A 25952-nucleotide genomic window follows, 5' to 3' on the forward strand; every position below is an offset into this window, starting at 1 on the left:
TCTTTTCTCTTCAGGAAGAGCCCACCTTCTCCTAGTTTCTGGGCACATTACATTTGTCTTACAACAGAGGTGACCAGACCCTTTGGGAACCTGAAAACTCAAATAATTTGCTTCCAGAATGTGAACAGATTTCTTGTTCTCTCTTAAGAGGAAGATGTACCACAATGCCTAATCTAACCTTTTCCCTTCCCTTCAGGGTTTTCTTTTCTTTTTAGAAAGAAGAACGGGCCATTAGTCTCAGTCTGTTGGAAAGATGTGTAAATGTACTCCGGGTTTGGCTTCCTCCCACAGTGTTACTTGTTAATGTAGGGAACAGCCCCCAGGACATTGTCCGAAATCAGCATAGCCTCCTCTACATTAGCCACAGAGCAAAGGGGGGCAGGGTGATTGTCTTATGCAACCTCTGTCTAGAGACCTCTGAGTTAAGAAGCTGGAAACCCCGTGGAGAGTTGTTTAGGGATAGGGCAGGGACATTCTCTCTGCACTCCCATTTCTTGACTTCCAAACTCAAAGACACAAGAAAAGCTAATCCCTGGTTCTAATTTTATAGCAATAGAAGGAAAGAGACTTGGAGTCCTGCTATTCTTGGACCAACATTGGAGAGAGCTTCAATGGAGCCCAGAGCTTGCTATGCCCTCCACCAGACCACTCCTTCCAGGGTACAGGAAACATTTGAGGCTGCTGAACCACATTTCTTTAATGCTCTATTCACCCTGAGAAGAGCCAGTGCTCTGTTAACTTAACCCAGAGAACCCAAGACGCAGCCCCAGCAGAAACCTATCAGGCACACTCGCTACGCATGTTTCTCTCAGAGACAAAATCATCTCAGAGACCAGATTCATAAACTGGCAGGATCTGGGAGTATGAATGTCCCTGTACTAATAGGATATAATACCTAAGATATTTTGTCCAGAGAGATCATCCCTGTCCTCATTGTTTCTGACACATGCTCTCTTCCATCTAAATTCCAGCTCGGCAGGCCACATGGCTGACCTGGGTCTCTGCTACCTGTGTACCTGCTTTCCCATCAGAAGGTTTGTCTTGCTGGTCACTAGCTTTCAGTTATTCCCAAAAGCTTTCCTGGCTAACATCAGAAGACTCCTGGTTCTGACAGTATTGGCCCATCTTCTCTACTCATGACTAAGGAGGATGACTGGGTTATCCCCAACTCTCCGAGATTTGGGCCATTTGTCTTCTCTCTTATTGAGTTGCAAATGCCTTGTAGATACTGTAAATATATGCCCTTTATTATGTGTATATAATTTGAAAATAATTTCTTTCCTTTTTTGGTATCTGAGAAATTTTCCTTGTAGAGGTCTTTCATGTCCTTAATTAGGTTTATTACTAGATATTTTATATATTTTTAATTTCTAATTTCTTTCTCAGGAAGTTTATTTTATATATATGAAATGAACAGCACACATATGCATATATCTAAAAACACACACACATGCATGCATACAAGCACATACACAAATATACAAACACGTGCACACATATATACACACACATATACACACATACACAAAAACATATGCACACATGTGTGTGCATGTACACACACACACATGCGCAAGTTGGGGGGGAGGAGTTATTTATTTTGAACTACAAAGGACTTGGAAAAACCCCAAAACTCCAGAGATAAAAATGCAAACCTTTAATTATCACAGAATCTTACTTTCAAAATATGTTATAAAGACACAGTAATGGATCAGCATGTGGCTAGCATAAATTAATCACTGTACGTACAAACAACTGATTTTTCTAGAATGCTATCAAAAATTTATATTGCAGAAAAGCTAATATCTCCAATAAACAATGCCACACACCAGATATCCGTGTACAGAAGAAGGAACCAGACCCCAGACAGAATGATGAAACAGACGTTAGAATGGGAGACAGCATTTGCAAGTATATACTCGATGAAGAGTTAGTACCTGAAACAACTAAAACAACTCATCAGACTAAAAGTCTAATTAAAATTGCACAAAAGTCATGCGCCGACATTTATTTCGGTTATGGTTATCTATTGTGCATGCAAATGCATGCACGTGGGGGTAAATGCACCACAATGCATGCCTGGGCATTAGTGGAAAGTGTGGAGGAGTCGGCTCTCCCCTTCCACCCTGTGGGTCCTATGGCTGGAACCCAGGTCATCAAGCTTGGCCGGCAAGCATGTTTCCCCGCCGAGCTAGCTCACTGGCTCAGCACTCCTTAAAAGAAGGCCTGCTACGTGGCCAAGAGGTACATGAACAGAATTAACATCACTAATTATTAGGGAAATGCAGATGAAGACTGCCAGTGAAATATTATTTTACCCTGGTCAGAATGATAGCTATAAAAGGAAGACAAAAAAAATAATAATTTTGATGAAAACGTGGGAGAATGGAGACCTTTGCACACTGTTGGGGAAGTGTAATTAGCACAGCCATTATAAAGGACCACGTAGAAGTTCCTTAGGGAGTGAAAATAGAACTACTGTATTAGCCAGCATCCAGCTAGTGATTATACATTCCAAAGAAATACAGTCATTACACCGAAAGGATACTAGAATTTGGGTAGCAGGTGGCCAAATGTGATTGGACAGGGGCTCAGCTGTAATGTTCACGGCACAGGAGGGAAACTGTAACCTCAAACAGCTTATTATTTATTTCAATGTGACTTCAGGGGGAATGGTTTGAAAGTTCTCAGGAAGGAGCTGTAAATGCCAATTTCTTTGATTTAATCATTGCATATTCATAGGTGGATCATAATACAGTACCAACGAAAAAGCAAAGATGTCAATTAAAAAGGAATGACCTTTCCCTGCATACTGTAACAGGAACAGATTTTTTTATAATTTATTTTTATGTTATGTGCATGAGTGTTCTGCCTACATGTGTGTAGGGAGAGGATATCGGATCCCCTGAAACTGGAGTGACAGACAATTGTGAGCTGCCATGTGGGTGCTGGGAATTGAAGCCAGGTCTTCTAGAAGAGCAGTGTTCCTAACCACTGAGCCATCTCTCCAGCCCTAGTTACAGTTACATCAGATATCCACCTTAGGTAGTAAATTCATAGAAACGTGGTCCAGAGTGATAGCTTCTGGGCCCTGGAAAGAAGTTGAAGACAGGCCGCTTGAGTGTGGGGCTTTATTTAATACTAATGGAGGACTCTACACCTAGAAAGAGTTAGTCACGCCACACGGCAAACATACTCTGTGCCCGTGTTGAAGGAAAGACTTTGAAGCTGTAGCTTTTGTGTTGGGTGGATCTTATCTCAATTTAAAAGTCATCTGGATGTGTTTGCAGTCTCCTGTGCTTCCATTCAGCCGGCAGCATTTCCCTCTGCCCCCAACTCCACCACACCCCAAAGGGGAGAAATGCATCGGACTTAGAGACTTAACTTTTGTCTCTCGCTTGCACAACATTGGCCCACACTGGCCTGGCCAACGAACTACGGCACACTCAGATCAGGGCAGTTCTGCAGTTCCACTGAGAGCCAATGGATTCCATGCTGATACGTAGCCAAGAATAACCGGGGTAGGCAGAATGTTTCAAAATAGAAACACCACACACTTGCAAGTGGGCACAGAGCAGAACATGGCAGAGCCCCAGAAAGATAGCAGATGGGTGGTTTTAGACACAGCTGCTGTCCCTGGGCAAAGGAGACACTCCAGCCGTCATAGCGATGGGACAATGGGCGTTTGTTTGTCAGGGAACATGTAGCAAGGGCTTGGGGAAGGTACATAGTCACCTCTCTGTTTAAACTCCAAAGAAAGATGACAGCATAGGTTTGGACATGGGGACATGGGAATCTTAAACTGGTAAAGCACACAACCTTGGGATGGGGTGTTACCCTGTGGCATTCCAAGGACAGAGGTGAGCATGGCACTCAAGAAGGGCTGACACCACGTCAGGATCTGAGAGAACAAAGTCTCCATGATGAGAAATTACTGAATTTACCCCCTGGCCCCAGTGGAGCAAAGAGATTCATTTAATCACTTTCCTTCAGTCTTACATGACCCCATACTTCCTGCCCACCTGCATGGCCACACACATGAGGAAGGAGGGCTGTACTTGGCCCTTCTCTCCACTGGCCTTTGCTGAAATGCATCTTGCCTCATCTGGTCTTTGGTACCTTGCCAAGTCTGTTTGGACCTCCATGAACTGCGATTCGTTTGAAATCACGTCAGTCTTAGCCTTGTGAATCAAACATATATTCTAGGGCTTTCTGTTCTGTTGCTCTGGAAGGCTTCGGGTTACTCTTTCAGTTTTGGCAGAACAAACACATACTGTTTACTTTATCCCAGGCACCGGGATAACAGCTTCAAAAGCACAGAGTCATATTAATACATGAATAATACAAGTGATTCAACTGTCTTTATCTCCCACAACATCAGAGGTTTTAGAAATTAGCATGATGAATATTAAATATGAGTTCTCATTAGATGAAATGACTGGAATTAAAACATGAGACACGATGGTACGACCACAGAGGAGGAGGGAAATAATCTCACTTCTGGTTGAACATCTGATCATCTGTAACACTTTCCCTAGGGATGGCACTTGAGTGTTGATCTTGGATGATTAATGGCTGTCCACATCCTGGCCAGCAGAGTCCAATATCTCTACTCTGGAATAACACTTCTACTGGTAAAAGCCATATCACAGAACACTGTTTACCAGTCTTCAGGCTCATTCTGTATAGGGCTGGGTGATGGTCTTTAACTAAGGCAGAAGGCTTGAACCTGTCGTCTCACAGTGGAAGATATGTGGGCTACTTTATGCCGATTTGTCAACAGACGTTTGTTGAATTAATGCTTGACTGTGGAGAACTACATGAGGGACTTCTCTTTATCATTACCTCATAGCAAGATTGCAGGGTTATTGCTGATTCTTGCTCATCAATTTTAGCTGGAGATTCTTATCTATCACGGGGGGCCGTCTTCATGGCATTTGTGACTGCCTTTCTCTACAACTGTGAGATTATCTGGATTTCAGCACTGTTTAGATAAATGCCCATTGTTCCCTGAAGGATCTTCCATGTAGAACATTTCTTTGTCCATAACTTTGTGTCTTTCTTGGTATTGACTGACATCATTTCTTTTCCAGTAGTCTATCAGGTTTTATGGTCTGAGCAAACATCATGACCATCTTACCTGTGGTAGCCAGATTCGAAGATGCTCCCGTGCTTCCTGCGTCTTGGGAGTAGTAGTAATGGCAGCCTGTGTGGTCCTCTCCCCTACTGCACCAGGGTTGTTTTGTGATATACTGAAGCCTAACAAAGTAAGGCATGCCTTTGCCAAGATTAAATATCAAAAGAAAGTCATACCTGTTTGGGTTGCATTTGGTCTCCCTTCTATGGCTAGGTGATATAGCCATTGAGAAGAGGATAAATTGCCCGTAAACAAGTTTTGACTCCTAGAAGATGGGGATATCTTCCTGTGTGTGGTGGTACCTTTGTACTTCTAGCATTTGGGAGGCTGAGACAATAGGATTAATAATTCAAGACTGGATTCTGTCAAGTCCCTCCCTGCCTGCCCACTTACCTAGAGGCTACTCCCAACCTACACCCATCCCATCTGCCTAGCTAGACTTTACACACCCTGTGACATAGTCTAGCTGAGTAGGTCTATCTGATGACATTCTCCTCCATGCACCCTCCTTAAACCAGCAAGTCTAGCCTGGGTCCCATATCCAGTGACCCAGACAAGTTTCATCATCCCAGTTTATATTATCTCTAATTGTCTAGGTTTCTGCTAGGACCCTCTCCTTGCTTTCCCACAACCTATAAGCTCCTCCCAAGTCATGCCTACTCCCTCTGCCCAACCAGACCCTGCCCATTCTTTGCTGGGGTCTAACCAGGTGGGTCTGCCTGACTCTGTCTCCCGTACCACCTGCATAACTTCCATATGCAACCCCACACTCCAGACACAGAGCAGAACTTACACACTATATGCTATCCACGATGTCTGTGTCTACCTGGCTGCATATCCAACTTTTAGGCTCAACTAGACCCACCCATCCCTACCTGCTCTGTATATCAGACGTATACTAACCAAAAAACTCCTCATGCCCAGATCTTATTGCAAAAACACAAATATGAAAGATCAAGGCAGTTTCTCCCTGCCTTCTCCCCGACCTGCCTCCAATTCATCAGTCCTGTAGAAATGTTCGCCAATAAGCATAACCTAGATGAACCCAAGAACATAGAATTTAATAATAAAAATTTTATTAAAAAATTCAAGGAATGGAAGAAAGACACAGACAGTTCAATGAACTTCAAGAAAACAAATGTCTGAGCCATGCCCAAGAAAGCACAAATGTAAAAGTGATAGAAATCCTAAAGACAATAGAGGATTTGGAAACAGAATTCAATAAAGAGAGAGAAACATTGAAGAAGATCCAAACCAAAATGAAATGGAATTGAAAAATCCAATAACCCAGCTAGGAAACTCAAGGGAAATCCTTCCATGTAGAATGACTCAAACTTAAGACATAATGTCCGGGATAGAAGATACAGGAGAGAGAGTCTAAACAAAATAAGCAAGGGTAGTGAAAAAATAAACACACAAAAAGGAACTCATAGGAGGCATAGAACAGTGTGAAAAGACCACTTTTGACGTAGAATTCTGTATTACAAAAACTGAATCCATGGCCAATGGCCCAGATGAGCTCTTCACCAAGATCAAAGAAGAAGTCTTTTCCAAACTAAGGGAAGTCACTCTTGTTGATACAAGCACACAGAATGCCAAACAGACAAAACAGAAAGTCACAGCACATCACAGATAAAACACTAAGTGTACAGAAGAAGAAAGTGTATTGATAGCTGCAAGAGGAAAAAAAAAATAGCTCACATACAAAAGAAAATCCATCACAACAATAGCTAGTTTCCCAAGAGACATTTTGAAAGCTAGACGAACCTGGAGTGATAAATTCCAAGTTCTAAAGGGCCAGGAAGACCAACCTTAACTAATGTACCCAGCAAAATTGGCTGCCATATTTGAAGGAGGAAGAATAACTTTCCATCATCTAAACAGCTTTAAAAAATTAGATCCAGCATACCATTCCTAAAGAAAATATAGGAAGTAATATTTTAAGTTGAAGGAAACAGTGAGTGAAGCCGCTCTTCCTAAGAGGCATTTTAAAAAACTACAAATCCATAGTTACTAAAACATGAAGTGCCACTGAGAACAAATGCATCATCAAAACTCAGCAAAGAAATTGCTACAATCAGTGCATACCTCCTGATGATAACTTTAAATATTAATGGTTTCAATTCTTCAATGAAAAGATATAGAGTAGATGACTGTATTAAAAACCAAAATCTTTCTATCTGTTTTCAATCAAAAAGGCATCTTAACTTTAAGACAGGCACGTTAGAGAGAAAGGAGGAACACAACTGATCGAGTCAAACGGAACCAGGAAGCAAGCATGATTCACTATCCTCGTGTCTGACAAAATAAACTTCAAACTAAAACTAATCAAAAGAGGTAGAGTCACTTCAGTCTAATCAAAGGAACAATTAACCAAGATAATATCCCAATCCTACATATATATACACCAAACTCTGGTGCATTGAATTTCATAAAATGTGTACTACTGGAATTAAAGAGATGGACCAATACCAACCCATTAATAGTAGGCGAATCCAGCACCCTGCTTATTCAATAAACAGGTCATCTGGACAAAACCTAATCTCAGAGAAATGTCAGAATTGAATGACATCATATATTAAGTGAACTTCACAGACATTTATAGAATGTCCCACCCAATACCAGATGTATACATCCTAGTTAGGAGCAAATGGAAGCTTTTCTAGAATATACCACATTCTGAGACACAAAACAAACCTAATCAAGTTCGGGAAGATTTATATAACTCTGCGTATTCTATCTGACCTAATACAATAAAACTTAAAACTGACAAGAAACAAATCTCCAGGAAGTACACACACATGAAGATTGAAAAACTGATTGCTGCATGACGGACAGATCAAAAAAATCAAGAGAGAGATAATAAATACCTCAAAAATAAATGAAGATGAAAGAACAACATGACAAGAAACGTCTGGGACTCATTAAAAGCAGTCCTAGGAGGAAAATATGTAATACTGAAGACCTCCACTTAGAAAACCAAGGCAAAACCATATCCAAACCCACTAGACGGCAGGCAAAAATAAAAACCAGAGATGAAATTAATAGAATAGAATCAAAGAAAACAACAGGAAGAGTCAACGAATCTGAGTCTTCTTTCGAGAAGATGAACAGGGTCAACAGACTCTTGGCTCAACCAAGCAAAAGAAAGAGGAAACCTCTGTTAACAGAATCAGAGGTCAACAGAGATGTATTACAACTGACACCAAAGAATTATTGTAGAACAATATCTTGTTGTTGTTGGTTTTTTTTTTTTTAAAGAACCTCTAGTTCACTAAATTGGAAAGCATGGAGAAATTTCTTCATTCAATCAAACTGCCAAGATTAAATCAAGAAAAGATCAATGACCTAAAGCAGACCCATAACAAATGATAATAGAAACATTCCTGTCCGTGTGTGTGTGTGTGTGTGTGTGTGTGTGTGTGTGTGTGTGTGTGTGTGTGTGTGTGTGTGTTCAGAGCCAGACAGAGTCACAGGACCCAAAAAGGATCCACATATGTAGAAGGAACATCCCAAAATAATTTTGTGAAGCCAGTGTCATGCTAACTCATAAGTGAGGTAAAGATAAAACAACAACAACAACAACAACAACAGGCCTACAGAAGCATTTGCTTGGCTAACACAGACTCTAATGTGCTCAGTAGCACACCTGCAAACAGCATGAACACATACATCCAAACTGTCATCCAACCACAGTCAAGGTGCCTTTACTTTGGAGGGGCAAGAGTGATTAAACATACATAAGTCAATACATATAATAAACCACATAAATGGACTTTAAAGACAAAAATTACATGATTATTATCTCAATAGATACTGTAAGTATGAGAAATGGTATTCCCCAAGGAAGAGACCCCTATTTGATTATCTAATATCAAATTGTCACCTCGTAGATCATCGGCATACAGATTTCATAGACTGAGCGTGTTGTATTTATGAATATATGCATATATATACATATACTTCTAATAAATATATATTATATAAACAAAGACAAAGCAGTCATGAATTTGAGAGAGATCAGGGTATAGGGGAGGGAGAGAGATCATTGGCAGGGTTGGAAGAAAGAAAGGGGAAAAATAATGTAATGAATTTACAAGTTGTAAATTAAAATTATTTAAGAAGTTCAAACCTACAGAGTAAGAGCCTGTTCCAGAAAACAAAAGTAATTACTCCTTTAAATAAAAGTACCTTCTCGTCCCTGGGAATCGGATACCAAAGGATCCCATTGAGGAGCAAACATTGATGCCAGACTGCCTGCCATTGTGAAGAAGAGAGATGGTGGCCATTGCTTTGAGCAGCCGTTCTTGTCATTTAGCAAATTCAGGAACAACAGCAACAACAACAAAAATAAGCCTACAGAAACATTTGCTACCGATTTCAGTGTGCCCAAAAGTAGAGTGTTGGATGGGAGTCCCAGAAAGAGCTCAGGTGTGTGAGGTGAGAGTTGAAACATTAAGTTCTGGGATAAGAAACCACCGCTTGGATTTGATGGGGTATAGCCTGGCTGGGATGGGGTCCAGCTTTAGCTCTGGCCCCTAGCTGGGCGATGTTAGGAAAGTCATACACTCTCAAACTTGGCTTTATTACCTGAAACATTACTGCAATAATCTATGCCTCATGTGTTTTCTAGAGAATAAAATGAGTCAAACTATGTGAACGTGTTCAGTAAACTGTGGGGCGCTGCGGGACTGTGAAGGATTTCTGGTACGTACCCATGGCGGTTCGAAAACCCCAAATGTAAATTCGCAAATTAAAAAGTCATTATGTGCTAAAAATATTGTTCCAAATCTAATTAAATTAGAACAATGGTTCATTTGTCAGTTTGGATGCTAAGTATCCAAATAGCTAGGCTGCTGAATTGAATGTAACTAATGAACGGGAATGGGCCACAATAATGGCTGGTTATGCAGAAAATGAAGCTACCTGTGTATTAGTGAAGTCTTAATATCCTTATTCAGAATCTCTCCTTCGAAAGACTGGAAATTGGTGCTTTCAACTTTCATAGTACCTAGCTTGCTTCAGCCTCCTTTAAATGACATTATTAAAATGTATATGAGCTTTGTATTTGCATTATACAATACAGTTTTCACAGTGCTTTTAGTGCTCGATTATTCTAAAACATGGGTCTAGCTTGACACTATTGTCCATTGTGCACTCCATGAGTGGAGAAAGTCAGCTAAGCATGCACGACGTTCTCAAGTTCCAGCACGACTGTGTGTTGGTGATTCAGCTGTGGCACAAGTTTCACATTTCTCAAGTTCCCACTACTGTTACCCACAGGGGCTGTGGAGTCCATGGAAGGGCAGCCTTGATGGTTGGCTCTCTCTGCCCCACCCTGGCATCCCAATAGTACAGCCATCTTCCCTTTCGGCGGTCTGCCTAAGGCACCCCCTCATCTTGCTCTAGGGAGAGATTCCCTCCAACCCTTGCCTTGTTACAGCTGGGATGCCTTTCCAAATTGCTTTATTTCTCCCCACTGACAGGAGAGAAAGCTTCGAGCATATGGTAGATAGTATAGCCTGTATTCTAAAGGGTCTTGTGTGGAAAAGCATTTTAGCACAGACCTGGAAGGAGCAGGGACTCTGCTTGTACTAGAGATAGGAGCAAGAACTTGCCACATCAAAATGGGGCAGCATTAGTAACTTCAATGATGACCTTTATTTCCTAAAGAACTCATAATTATAAAAGAGGAGAATTTCCTGTCAAGTCTTTTCATTATTTAGTGTTTATTTTAGAGTTTGGGCATACTGTTGAGATAAATTTTCTAAGATCCTCCCCAACTTCCCTATCATGTCGGAAGAGAGGAACCTGCAGCTCAGGCCTTTCCTCAGAGCCACTAAGGCATAGGAATCCACACTGAGTTTCCTCACATCACTGCAGAGGGGTCCATGTCCCCATCGGGAGTGCAGTTGGGGGAGAAAATAGCAAGGACCCTCCTCTCTCCCACTTCTTTCTGCTGCTGCTTCTGCTGCTTAAAATAGAAAATAAATATAGCTTCAGTGATCCTATACACTCCTCACAATAGAGATCAGCCCGGGGGTGGCACTGCAGATCTGCATGGAGCATGTCTGGCTGAGAGGAAAAGGTGCTGTTGGAAGCATTCGTTTCTGGCAAACAGTTTAAGTTTGACAGGGAAGGTGAGCCAGGGAATCCGTGAATGGATTCATATGAGGGGTTTAAAGCAAAACAGAAGTAATGACTCTGGAGGATCGAGCTTTCCAGAGTGTTCTGTGGGACAAGGAGGGGTTTAAGAGACACCATACGAACATGTGTGCAGAAGCACATACACGCACACACACACACACACACACACACAAACACACACAAATACACATACACACACACACACACTTACACACCTCTATGAATAGACCAATAGCCTCAGATTTAAAAATGAAACTGAATGTAGAAAAGAGAAAAAGAATCTCATAGTTTTGAGTATCTATGCAGTGGCACCACAAAATACCAGCGATCCCACCCTCTGACATATGTCAGAACTTTTACTGCAGCACTGTTTTAAAAGAGCAGAAATATAGACACAACCTATGATTCCATCAGCGTATAATAAAGAACATTCCGTATGTATGTATGTAACAATATTCTATCCCCAAATACAATGAAACCTTGCTGTTTGTAAGGATGTAAAATTGCCTAGGGGGAGGAATTATCATGAATAGGCAGAATCACCACGTGGGCTGGTTGGTTTCTGTTAACTTGACACCAGCCAGGAGTCACCCGAGAAGAGGAAATCTTAATTGAGAAGATGACTCCATGAAACTGACTTGTAGGCAAGTATGTGAAGTGTTCAGCTCACTGGGTTGATGCCAGCCTTGGATAGGTGATCCTGGGATGTATAATACAGCAGTCTGAGGAATCCATGAGGACCAAGCCACTAAGCAGCACCCTTCCATGGCCTCTGATTCACTTCCTGCGTCCAGGTTCTTGTCTTGGGTTCCTGCCCTAACTTCTCTCAGTGGTAGAGTATTTCCCAAGAGTTGTGAGTGAATATAAGCCCTTTCCTTTCAAGTTTCTTTTGGACATGGCGTTTTATCACAGCATTAGAAACCTGCCTAAGAGGCCCAATGTGCTCACTCAGATACAGAGGCTGAAAGAAATGGGTCTTTAGATACTAATAGTGCAATAGTCATTCCCAGAGAACGCCATGACTGGGGTGAGGGAGCTGGAGTGTGGCTGGTAAAAATCACTGCTAGATGAGAGAAATGAGCTAGCATCTGTCTCACATTATGGGCTAAAGGATTGATAATGACATAATCATTATAGACTTTAACATAAGTTTAACATAAGGTACTTCACAGGTTCCGTGCTTAAACAATACCAACGCATGCTCTTGACCAAATATTTGCATAACTGGGATTCAGTCTATTCTTGCTTCTCCATGACTCTTGGGTTACATTTTGACTCGGGCTGGCTGCAGGTAGATGCCAGAAACAGGTGTAAGACCATATCTTCACATACTTATGGGTGTTGTGTTAGTCATGTATGTCTTAGTCCATTTCCAGTAGCCAGGAACAGAATGCTGCAGGCTTGGTAACTTAGGATGAATAAAAGTTTACTTGGTGCACATCCTGGAGACCAGCCAGGATAAGGGCAAGCTTTCTTCTGGGGACCGGTTTCATATCCACTCATCACAGGGGACAGAGCAGAGAGCAAAGAGACTGTACTACTTTGTAGCAACCTGATCTCAGTGACAATGACCTTAGTTCATTCATGTGCGCTCTCTGTGTAGACTTTCCATCAAGACTCGCTTCTTACTATTGCTATGGTGGTAGTTGACTATTTTTGAAAAGGCAAAGCCTTTGAGCCAAATATTGTAGATGGATGTTCCGGATCCTTCATGACCTTTGCCCCCTTGCGTAGATGTCCAGGATGACTCTCAATGTCTGGCTCCTTGAGACAGGAAAGTACTTTCTTAAGCAGCCCTGAACTTTTCTCCAAGGATCAAGCCCATCCTATAGCTACTTTTTTTCTTACAGCAAGGTCATGTGGCCCATGTAAGAGTGCAGTTTATGCTTTTGCTCTTTATCCCGTGGTCTTCAGCATTTTAACTCAGTTGCTCTAATCCCAGGGCACGGCTTCTTTATGATTTCAAGAGAAGTTGCTGTCCAGGCCATGTGTCTCATTCTTCACAAGCCCGTGATAGACTTTGACTCCTCTGTCTCAAGGTGAGCCCAGTGCACACTTTGAAGAACATACTCAAATCTACATACACAACCATATTATTTTCTCCCAAGGAAAACTAATTCTAGCTTCCTCACAGATTAACCTAACAATGGCCTGAGAGATGATCCACTCAGTACTGCCCAACTTTAGAACTTACTTTAGAGATGTTTTATGTGCAGACAAGTCTTCTAGCAGTCACTCTCCTTGAAGAAGACTGACTCCATGGCACTCTGGCAAGGACTTGGTGAAGCAACAGGCCCAGTATGGATGGGATGGCCATGATACACTCTGAGGCCAAGCTCAGGCACTCTTGAGTATCCCTTTCCTCAGGCTAAGGACATGAGGACACTGGTTGAGCTTGTAAAGCAAAGAAGCAGATGAGCTTGTTTGACGACTTTTGAACCAATATTGCAGATGCACGTTCTGGGTCCTCCATGACTTTTGCACTCTTTCATTTGATGTCCAAAAAGACTGTCAATGGCTGGCTCTCAGTGTAAAAGATACGTTTTAATTACTGTAAGAAATGTTCAAGATCATCGCCTTATAAAGAAAAAAGGCTCGGTTTGGAGCTTCGGTCCTCTAAAGGGCTCAGAGGTTAGCCCATGCTTTGGGGTTGTGCAAGAGGTGGTTGATGAAAGCAGGTGGCACACATTGGAGAAAAACCTCTCATCTCATGGCCAGAAAGAGAAGGAACCATGAGGAGAGAGTCGGGGTGTGCTAATCCCTTCAAGGTCGATCACACCTTCAGTGATTCAAAGACTTTCCACCTGTTATTAATGTCTAATACCCCTACCACCTCCCAGTCTACCAGATTGGGGGCTATACCTTGGACGTGTGGAACTCTGAGAGAAACATGCAAGATCTAAACCATGGCAGACCTCAAGTCTGAAACCAGCCAGGTTTGTGAGGAAAGATCAGCACCCATTTCCACCTTGATCTGCCAAACCTTCCTCATGGTCTTAGAGTGACAAGGGAAAATCAATGTGAGTGGGCAGTAAAAAGTTAGAAGTGGAGGCAAAAGTGTTGTTTATGCTGCTGCCTAGCCTTATATTATAGTTTAGTGAAATCCACAGCAACATTCTCTCTTCTGTGTCATTTTCTATATAGGGTATGAGTCAAAATACGTACACACACACACACACACACACACACACACACACACACTCACCAAGAAGATAGCCGTGACTCCAGTTACAAATGTACTGTGAGCTTTTTTCTCCCCTGTGCAGATGACTATGTATTTTAAACCCCTCCAGTGAGCTATGTTTGGCTTTAAAAAGCTGGTGCTCCAAAAATAAGGCTTAGGCTGACTCACGAGTCCTGGGCCCAGAAAAGAGGTGGTTGAGAAAGGGGGTGGTTGAACACAGTGGGGTGCCTGACCCAGGCCTGACAGTTTAGGGCCACAAGCTGGATCCAGGGTTTGATACAGTTCTGTTGAAACACAGACTTGTCCATCATTTATGGACTCCCTAAGATGGCTTTTTTGTGGCAGCAATCCTGACTGTGTTTAGCCTAAAGCCCTGAAGTTTTACTTGTAACCCTCAGAGTTTGATTATATTTCTTTGCCTTTTCCTGACATAGGAATACATTTGTGTGTGTGTGTGTGTGTGTGTGTGTGTGTGTGTGTGTGTGTGTGTGTGTGCATAGACTCATTTTTGCACCCTATGATGTGGTTTACAGTTTATGATTTTATTCCCAATTGCCCAATGAGGAAACAGCTTCAGACAGACTGTATGAGTATTTGACCTTTCCATCCCTTGGACCTATCCAGGATGAATTAGAATTCATGATCTCCAGGGCTTGTCCCTTTAACTTTGTGGACCTGCCTCTGCTGGTCTAGTACTGTCCCAAGACAGAGTTAAAGACCCCTAATGAGAAAATCTGAACACATCTCTTGCTTTTGGGAGGCCTGAGATCTTCATTTGTAAGATAAATGAGACGCTCTCATAAAAAAAAATAAAATAAAATAAAAATCCAAACCATTAGCAACTTGAACTTTCTACAAAGTGTCTCAGTCAACACTGCTTCCCAATACTGCCATATTTCCTTATTTTAAACATCCTCTGTGGCTCCAGAAAGCCCGGGCAATATACCCTCTTAAAGATACATGAGTGTGTGGGGATCATCAGGAGACAGCCGGCTGTCAGGGAGGGAAGGCTGCCTCATTCTTGGCTGCTCCCAGCTTTGTGTCTCTGCTGTTTGCTGGGTCCCCCTCACAGGATTGCAGCTGTGTGCTTCTAGGTCCAAACACTTGCTGTAAAAACGCAAGTTTGTTCAGAGTCTGGTGAGGGGGCTCATGTCTATTAAATAAGGAAAGAGAGAAGGCTCTTACTTAGTTAAAGAAGACTCTTTCTTTTTCTCTCGGTTAATGGAATGTGCTATTTTTAACTTCCCATCAGCCTGCAAGCGCATGTGCAGTAACTGGCCCAAACACATTTGAATGATGTCTCTGCGTCCCTCTGTGACATGGTGCAGAACCGCAGCTCTGTACTTTGCATTTTTATTGTGATGAAGATATTTTATGACAGCATTTGAATCTTAACAAAAATGCATGAAAAATCAGGCATTTCTAGATGACTCGTACAAAAGGAAGGTGACCCAGAACAACCTTTCTGGTAATGGGCTGGACTAGGGCTGGACTTCATGGCTGTGAGGCTAGTCTAGTGGCTGACACATTTGGAACCTGGAGGTATCCACTCATATCTGTCCCACTAGGTATACTAGGACCAACTGGCCACTGATGCCTGCAACTGAGGTCTGACCCAGTTCTCTGGAATCCTTTGTCTCTTTCTCCTTCCCTACCCCAGTTGTATCTACTGTGTGTATGTTGTGTCTATTTGTGTGCACATGTGCAAACATGCAAACCTGCACACTCCAAGTTCCAGCCAACAGAAACATAGTTATAAAGGCAATTGGAGCTCTCAGAGAGGGGATTGTAGAGCAAGCCAGAGACAGCTAGCGTAGGAAACAATCCCCAGCTTCATGACTAGAGAGGCACTGGATGGTATGGCCAGGGGAAGCTAGGTTCGTACCAGGACTTCCTGTAGGCACTTGATCACAAGAGGGGCTGCTTGGAGGGAGCCAATGCCAACACACTTCCGCAGACTTCCCAAACAGAGGAAAGAAGAGGTTCCTTGACCCGTACCCCCTCCTTCTGTGGTTCATTCTCTAATCAATAACTCCCACTGGCTGATACTCAGTCAACTACCAAGAAACTAGAAGACTTGCCTTCTATGGACCATCTTGAAGCACAGACAGTAGAAAGTTTCCAGCTGGATTGATTTAAGAGACAACAGTTAGAACCCAAACCAAACCAAACCAAAAGATAAATGAATGAATGAACAAATAAACAAAGGTAAATTTGAGTAACACTCCCTTCTTTCAAACCAATGCTCCTGGTATCCATTGTCCTGGGAAGATGCCCTCCTACACATACGACGGTCTCTACAGATGGTACAATGCAGCCCAGTGAAGAGAGGAGAAGACAAAATTGGGTCTAAGCAATGGGGAGATGGGGCACAGAGCCAGAGACCCATGGGCTGTGCTGATGCCTAGGGCACAGGCAGCTGTATCAGTGCAGTTTCTAAATGGGCAGCTAACGGCTTGGGGAAAAGATTTATAAAGAAGGGGCTGGAATGCTGTAACTATAGTCTCTGGCTGGCCAGCATAAAACATCATAGAGCAGAAAGGCTAGCTATATCTGGCCCTTTATATAGAACTCACAGCTTCAAGCATCATGATACCTAGGCTGGCAGAGACAATCCCACCCAGCAAGCTGTATTTAGGACAACTACATATGCTGCCTATCTGTGTTACCCAAATCCTCATTTGCCTGGGCTTGATTTTATGATTCTGATGACGATTCTGATGACTTTTCTTTGATCTCTACCTCTGGCTCACTGGGCATATTGCTCTGAGAAGCTTTGGGTTTAGTGTGCTGAGGACACCACTGTCCTGGGATTCCCCACTTAGAGAAGCTCCCTGCTCTTGCTGCTGTGTTTGAACAAAGTTCCTCTGGCTTGTGTTGACCCTAGCCCCACATGAAGACATATCCAAGGAACACAGAAGCACAGGTGCAGAAAGGAAAAGACTTTACCAAGTGCCTAGTTATGTGAGTGGGACTACACGAGGATCCTATTGTGTCTTTCTTGGGTCCAGTTGGGTGACATGGCTTAACAGTTGGGTGACATGGGTCAAAGGCTTAACATGCTGTTTCAGATGCACAGAAGACTCCACATTGGTCACCAGAATGTACAATCCTTTATCCAGTCCAGCACTGTCAGATGAAGCTGCCACCCCATACACCCCACCCCCTTTCCCAATGCATGTCCACTTCCTATTCTCCAAGCATTTCTTTGTTGGTTTGTTACATTAAGAAGTTAAACCGGCTATACCCAGACACTAGTTACTTCATTATCAGCTACTATTGTGGCTTCAGAGAATAATTCTAAGCCTGCAACTATTTTTTAAAAGACACAAGATTAATACCTTCTGCACCAAGTTGCAGTAAAAAAGGGCAGTTCCAGAAAGACCTGATATTGTATGTTAGGGGATCTGAATGACCACCATCAGTTGCCATCATCAGTTATCTTCCAAAATGGGCAGCAGAAATAATTTCCCTGAAATTTCCCATACCAACATTATAGTTGGTATGGGAGATTTTTATGGCTGCTTCCTTTCGGACACAAAGGTAGCAGGATCCACATGTCATAAAGTCCATTGTCTGTCACCTTTATCCTCAGTCATTCTTAAATCTTCTACTCCACATGGGCATGAGTAGATTGTGTAAGGACTACTTTTCCATCTAGAGGCACCAAGCATCGTTGACTCTCTTGTCCCATCACTTTTGTATCTTATGTGTCCCCTATCCCCAAGACCCATTCACAGGTTTATATTTTGGGTTCCTTAGGTCTCAGGCTGTTGGACCCCCCACCCACAGTTATGTCTCCTAGAAATTGAGCTTTCTAAAGCTTCTAGAAAGAACCAATCCTACATTCTTTAGGATTCTGAAGCAAAAAAGAAAATCATCATTCATAAGAAACCTCAGCTATATCTCATCTTCTAAAATACTTCTTCTGTGATATCAGCTGAAATACATGTTGGTCAGCTTCTGGACAAATGCCATTGTTTTATGGTATATTGCTTACTAAACAAGACACATGGCCATGCCCCAAGTGAAGGTTCAAGAAAATGCATTCTGGTTGCTAGAATGTGGGTTCCGCATCAACAAATCATTGTATCTATTTGTTCAATTTCACGGTTTATTGACGATCCAAGGGACCCTGGACTTGTGCTCTGACACACTCATAATGAAAATGTAAAACCCCAATTTTTAGGACGGATTGAAATGGGTCATGAGAAGAGGAGAGAAGGGAGACCCATATCTTTAGCCATGTCTGGGTCTGAGCCAGTAGCTATGAAATAAGCAGATACACAGCCTGATTATTCCTGATAGGACTCCAGCTCCTCTAAGTTACATGGTATATACATGGCATACAGCTTTTTCTCTGTAGTTTTTTTTTTAAATCTGTGAAATAGGGAGACTTATACCCATTTATAAGATGAAGGTGTGTAGATTAATATGCTTAGACCAGCCCTGAGCAGCTCACAGGTAATGTTACATGAATATTCCCAGGGATCTGTTGTGTGAAATAGCAAGCGTTTATTCTTCAGGTTTGGTAATAGATGGAGGTTTATCCTAAGTGCAGGTGACTTGACACTGGGGATGTGCCATGGTCTTCTCTTCCTCCTCTAGCCAGTGTCCCTCTAGTCCTGCCTGTCTTAGCTATGGTTTCCATTGCTATGATAAAACACAACAAGCAAAGCAAGTTGAGGAGGAAAAGGTTTACTTGGCTTACATTTCCACATTGTAGTCCACCATTGAAGGAAGTCAGGGCAGGCACTCACGAACAGGGCAGAAACCTAGAGGCAGGAGCTGATGCAGAGGCCATGGAGGAGTGCTGTTTACTGTCTTGTTCCTTGTGGCTTGATCAGCCTGCTTTCTTATAAAACTCAAGTACACCAGCCCAGGGATGGCACTACACACTATGGGCTGGGCCCTCCCTCACCAATCACTAAGGTTCACTTAGAGATGGATCTTACTCAGGCATTTTCTCAATTGAGATTTCCTCCTATCAGATGATGACTTTAGCACGTGTCAAGTTGATATGAAACTATCCAGTACAAATGATCTCTTGTCTACTTGACACACAGACACATCACTGTTAAGCCTTATCCTTCTGTTTCTTGTTCATCCCCAACATCATATGTTAATAAGGACATAATATTAAAACATTTTACACACTTAAAATGTCCCATAGCCTTTCAAATTCAAACACTTTAAATCTTTAAAATAGTATTTAGTCTCAGTTGGGCATAGTGGCACATGACTTTAATCCCTACACTCAGGAGGCAGAAGCAGGTGGATCTCTGTGAGTTTGAGGACAGCCTGGTCTACAAAGGGAGTTCAGGACAGCCAGGGCTCTGAGAAGACAGAGAAACCCTATCTTGAAAAACTAAAGAACCCTGCCAAAACCCAAACAACAAACAAACAAACAAACAAATCCAATCTCTTTAAAAACTACAAATTCTCTGTTAAACTCCAAAATCTCTCTAAAAACCATTTAGTCTCTCAACTATGGGCTCCTTAAAATAAAAAGTAAGTTAAACAGTTTACTTCAAGAGGGAAGAACCAGGGCACAGTCACAATCTGAACAAAGCAAAACCAAATTCTAACTGTGTAAAAAACTCAAGGAACAATATCTGAAATTCACTCACAAGTTTCTGTGCTCCTCTAGAAAGCTTGAGTCACTTCTCCAGCTCTGGCCTCAGTAGCACACACAGCTTGTCTTGGGAACATGGCTGGTTCCCCTCCACAGCTGACAGTTGTTCCATGTTACTGGCATCTCCAAAACGCTGGGGTCTTATGCTGCAACTAGGCTGTACTTTCAACTATAGCCTCTCTGGGGCTCTCTTCATGGTGTCAAGGCTCAACTTCTCTGTATGACCCCTTCAATCCTAGGCCTTAAGCTTTCACTGAGGCTGCACCTTCATCAATGGCCTCTCCTGGCCTCTCACAGTGCCGAGCCTCAGCTGTTCTCCATGACCCCTTCAAGCCTTTAAAACAAGTAGCACCTGGTGACTCTTATACTACCAAGTTTGGCTGCTAACATAAAGTACAATCTTGGCCATCTCTGTACCACAGCTTCTGTGCTCTGTCACGCTATAAACACTTCCCAGAAAATTTCATGTCAATGATGCTGGTCTTTTCTTAATCACTGCCAATGTCTCACTTCCAACCAACCAGCCTTGAGTATCCCAGAAAGGCAAAGGTTTCAATTTAGTAGTTCTGGTATTTTGAGAAAAACAACTCAATCTTCAGCCCCAGAATCAGGGAATCTTAACTCAACATCACATATGGCCCTGATAGTCTTTAAAATTCCTCTGAAACTTTACAAGCCAGGCTGTCACCTTCTGCATTGCTCTCAACATTTTAATCCTCCCAGGCTCCTGAAGAGCAGCTCACCAAGCTTTGAACACTCAATGGCTTTCCTAGCTCAAAGTTCCAAAGTCCTTCCACAGTCCTCCCCAAAACGACACGGTCAGCTCTGTCAGAGCAATGCCCCACTCATTATCCTGGTACCATCTTGTCTCAGAGTTTCTATTGCTGCGATGAAACACCACGACCAAAAGCAAGGAAAGAAAGTGGGAAGGTAAGAGTTGATTTGACTCACACTTCCACACTGTAGTTGATCACTGAAGGAAGCCAGGACAGGAACCCAAACAGGGAAGAAACCTGGAGTCAGGAGCTGATACAAAAACGATGTAAGAGTGCTAGTGACTAGCTTGTCCATCATGGCTCATTCAGTCTGCCTTCTTATAGAATCCAGGATCAGCAGCCCGGGGATGGCACCACCAACGGTGGGCTGACCCTCCCCCATCAATCACTAATCAAGAAAATGCTTTACAGCTGGATCTTACAGAAACATTTTCTAAGTTGAGGCTTCCTCATTTCTGATGATTTTAACTTTTATCAAGTTGACATAAAACTAGCCAGGATACTATGACAGACATAAAAAAAAGACAGACACTTATATGGTGACTTGGAGTGAGACAAGGAAGGGGAAGTTCACAAGTTTGATATTAGGGAAAAAAACTATGTCCCTTTGGGAGGCACTGCAAAGTCATAGAGGCCCACAAGGGCTTGAGAGGGAAGGAGTGTGAATTATCAGAACCTACTTCATTATTATCTACCATCATAGTATAGCAAGGCCAGAAGGCAAAGGTTAGATGTAATGGCTAATAGAGCCACCCAGCTGAGGGTCTCTACAGCATGAGCCCACACTAAACACAACAAACTAAGGGTAGACTTATTTTTACTAGAAGCCTCTTGACAAAAGCTTTACATACAACAGTGGAGGCTCAAAGGGACAGTCACTTAGAGGCCTCAGAAACACTGGACAACCAGCTGAGTGCAAGAATATTGAGCTGACTTTGGTAATTGTGTGCTCAGTAAAAGCTCCGGGAAGGTGTCCCCAACCTAGTCAGAACCAGTGACTTTATGCAACAAAAGGACTTTGAAGTTGTAATTAAGATAGGTGTATTGATTTAGAATATCAGAGGGCCCCCCTAGAAACACAAGGATCTTCAAAGTGGGAGGGTGCAATGTTAGAGTTTGGAAGGTATCATACTGCTGACTTGGAAGATCTTAATAGGGGCTACAAGCCAAGAAATGTAGGCAACCTCCAGAAACTGTGGAGAAGGTCAAGGTATAGATTACCTTATGCAGTCCCAATTATAGTCTTTTTTGGACTTCTGATCTTCAGAACTGTAACAGAATAAAATTGTGGTGTTACTTGAACCAGTAAGCTGGTAGAAATTTGTCATATCAGCAATAAGAAACCAATACACTCTCAATCGGTTCTATGACCATCTTAGTACCTTTATAGAGCTAAAAGGAGGCAATGGATTACAGTTTCTACAGACTCAAAGCTGGAGAGACTATACACATTCTCTATGCTTGGCCATATACTCTTGATAAGACAATGATGGATTGTGAGAAGCGAGTCTTCGAACAAGAAGCCATACCCCTGGGATGAGGCAAGGTCATGCACAAGCTTGTGCCCAAGCCTACCTAAGATATCCGTGTTATATGTTTCCAGGTCCTCCTCACAGTTGCAGAAGCCCACAGTGAAGTCACTGTGTGCCCAAGTGATGTCTATGTGGCTTGTTTCCCAGTATCTTATGAACATGAGATTTCAGTTTATTCACTCAGAGCATATGGATCGGTCAGAGCTAGAAGCTTGGGTGAGAGCTAAGGAGTCTATGTAAGATGAGAAGCAGAAACCAACCACACCTGACATGGAGCCATGGGCCATTAAACAGAAGATACAGTGGTGCTAATTGGAAATGGTGACTTCTATGACTCTCTGAGGAGAAAGAAACAAAATGACCAATATCAGAGCAATGTACAGATATGGTGGGGATGGAAAGAGCTAACCCCCTTCTCCCTTTCTCTTCTACCATGTTGCCTCAAGCTGCATGCTGGGGGTGAGCAAGTTTTAGTCCAAGTTCATTGGCAGAGCTCCAGTCATTGTGCCCATATTTTTAGCAAGACAAGAAAACAACAGGTGATGCAAAGGAGGAATCTCCCCCCCCCACAACTCCTGCGTGCTTTAAGGGTCTTTTCTGGAAGATCCCATGGGTCCTTATAGTTCACTAGCAACAGGGAGTCTTTGCTTTAGGGAGTCTTTAAAAATAGCCCCTTCCCACTTCTGTTAAAGAAAGACATCTGTTCTGTGAGAAGGGAATGGCTTAAAGCTAAGCTAGCTTGCCCCTTTGCTACTCTGTATCCACAGAGACTCTATCTAGAATGTGTAACCCACCTCCTTCCAAAGCTGTCCCATGAGCTTGCCTAATTACTGTGCCCTGCTCAAAGTTCAGGGTATCTGGGTGGCATGCTGTCTTTCATATTACATCTCAGTGTTTCCTCTTGTGGTCCAGTGGCAGCTCAATAGCAAGTCTCCAGAGTGCTGGGGGAGGGAGGAGCCACATCATTGTAAAAAAAAAATCCGAGTAACTAAATGGAAATTCAGAACTTGGGAAAGGTAGTCCACAGGGCTACAGAATGAGCACATCCTTTTGGGCAAAACGAGCAAAACAAAAATAATAATGAAAACAAAACCTCCCTCTCCAATTTGTGCTGGCTTTCAGCAGAGTACGTGATGCTCCTACCCGTGGTTTCTTTGGGAGAACAATGCCCATCTATGCTGTTCCTAAACCCAGGTCCTGAGCTTGTATTGTCCCTCCCCATCACCTGCCACCACCTCAACTAAAATAGGTGTATATAGATTCTCTTTGTGGGTTCACACACCTTCCATGCCCCACTTGCTATTGATACCATTTGGAGGGTCTCAGGGACTATTTTGAGAGTACAAAGTGTCACATTGCCTTGTTCAAGTTCACTGTTATTATGGTGGATGGACTTAGTCTTTTGGCTTCTATTCAGCCTTACCACCAGAGCTCGCTGACAAAGGCTTGAAGGAGATTTTAAGCAATATTATACTTACGGGCCTTGGCTCAATTGTGGTCTGCTTTCTCAGATTAATGGCCACTTCCCTGATTCATCTGAAGTAACATGCTGGGATGAAGCAGAACATTTTTAATCCCCAATTTATGAACAAGTCCCCACCTTCCTTCAAGACAGCAGCCTTATCTCTTGGAAAACAGCAGTTTTTTGTTTTTTTTTTTAAAGAAAAAAAAAAAAAATCCAAAAAAAAAAAAACCCACTATTTACAGCTGCTTCTGTATGCAGCCCAAACACACTTGACCTCCTCAAAGAGAGGCTGATGAGGAATCTATTCCACCTGGATGCCCGACTCCATGGTGCTTATAGCATGGCTAGTTTTGCTAAAACTATCTCTCTGCCTTAGAAATTCAGCACAAGAAGCCTCAGAAAGAGGCCAGCACGAACTAAACATACATTGCCTTGAGTCTTCGACCCTCTTCAGCATATTGACAGATCTCTGAGTCACTAGCATGGTGTTTCCCTACTGTGTTTTCAAGGATAGCAACATCTTCAGACCATCAAGGGATCTCGGGTACCTGTCTCCATGCTGCCTGCTTAGTGTCTGGGGGCTCCGTTTTCTCTGCGTCCCACTTCCAGGAGCTCAGTTCTGTGTTGATTGTGCTTGGTTTCATTCTAGCTGTCCAGTAGAGAACTGAGGTGTGACGGAAGCTCATGTCTCCCTTACATGGAATGGAAAGGACACGGAAGATCTAGGATGGGCAAAGTGAACCATGTTCCTTCTCTTCTCCTTCATCATCCTAAGGCAGGATGGCTCTCTAGTCATCATGTTCATATCCCAACAGGAGAAAGTGAGGTGGGGTTAAACCTGAAGTGAAGCCGGCCAGTGGGACCAGCTTGATTTTCAGTCCTTTCGTTGGGCTTCCTCCCCAACTGTCTTAAATCAGTTTGGCCACATCTCAATGCAAAGAAGTGTGAGACTGTCTTTTAGATAAGCCCACGGCCACAAAAAACAAGATTGGGTTTCTGCTAGCAAAGAGAAAGAGGAAAAGTAACGCAGAGCAGGCAACTGTCCATCTTTCCTAATTGTGTGGAAATTCTGTCCTCTCTCCTTTTTGGTCCAAACTCGTACACCCAAGAACAAGACTGGTGTCCCATTTACATTGGAGCTGATCCCACGGGACCTGACTAAATGTTCCAAGGAAAGTGGAGGGGAGAAATACCATGAGTCACAGACATTTTGGTGCCAAAATATCCTGTCACTTCCTGACAGTGGGTTTGGGGTGGGTAAAGGTGAATTTACACAAGGGCATGGGATAGAGCAAAGAGAATAGTGCCACAGACGATTCTATTAGTTTGTCTAGGTCTTCTGCCTGGGTCACTACAGATGATTAGCTTCTGTTTGACACAGTGGCAAGCACTGTCAAGGTCACTGTAGGGAACCTTGTTTCCTAGCCATTCAGGTTACTTCAGTGAGCACAGAAGGGGGATGGCCTGACACCGTATTGGACAATAACGTTGTTGGCTAATGTTTGCATTTGTGGTTAGAGGTGGATTTGCATAAGAAGCAGGATAGAAGCCTCTGTCTTCATGATGAAATGATTGCTCTGCTTCTAGAATTGATCTTCCTTATAAAGTCGTTATCCCTTAACATCAATATACCAGACCAGGAATACTTCCATTCGAACAATAGCCTTGTTCCCAGCTTTCACAATGGGATGCTGTGAAGTGGGTCTGCTATGTGAGTACACATGGGTGAGTGAGTCCTTCAAGATGTGTGCACCCTGCATACGTGGCTAGCTCTGAATGCAGACATTCAGTCTGAGCTTATTTAAACCTGACATTTTGGGCGATGTTTTAAGTTGATTATAAGGTTCTCAAGACACAATATCAACTGCTTTCACAGGCCTGCAGTCTAGGGCAAGGTCAAGGGCAGGGACCTGCATGTCTCTAACTTATGGGAGTGAATGGCTACCTGGGCTCTCCAGAGCTTTCCTGTAGAAGTTGCCTTCATACAAAGAATGCCAACTTCTGTCTTGTCACAGGCCCGCTCAGAGGGATGTCTCTCCCAGTGAGTGTCTGGTGGATAATGAATCCCCTAGCCCT

This window comes from Rattus rattus, chromosome 13, assembly GCF_011064425.1.
Source record: "Rattus rattus isolate New Zealand chromosome 13, Rrattus_CSIRO_v1, whole genome shotgun sequence".
NCBI lineage: Eukaryota > Metazoa > Chordata > Mammalia > Rodentia > Muridae > Rattus > Rattus rattus.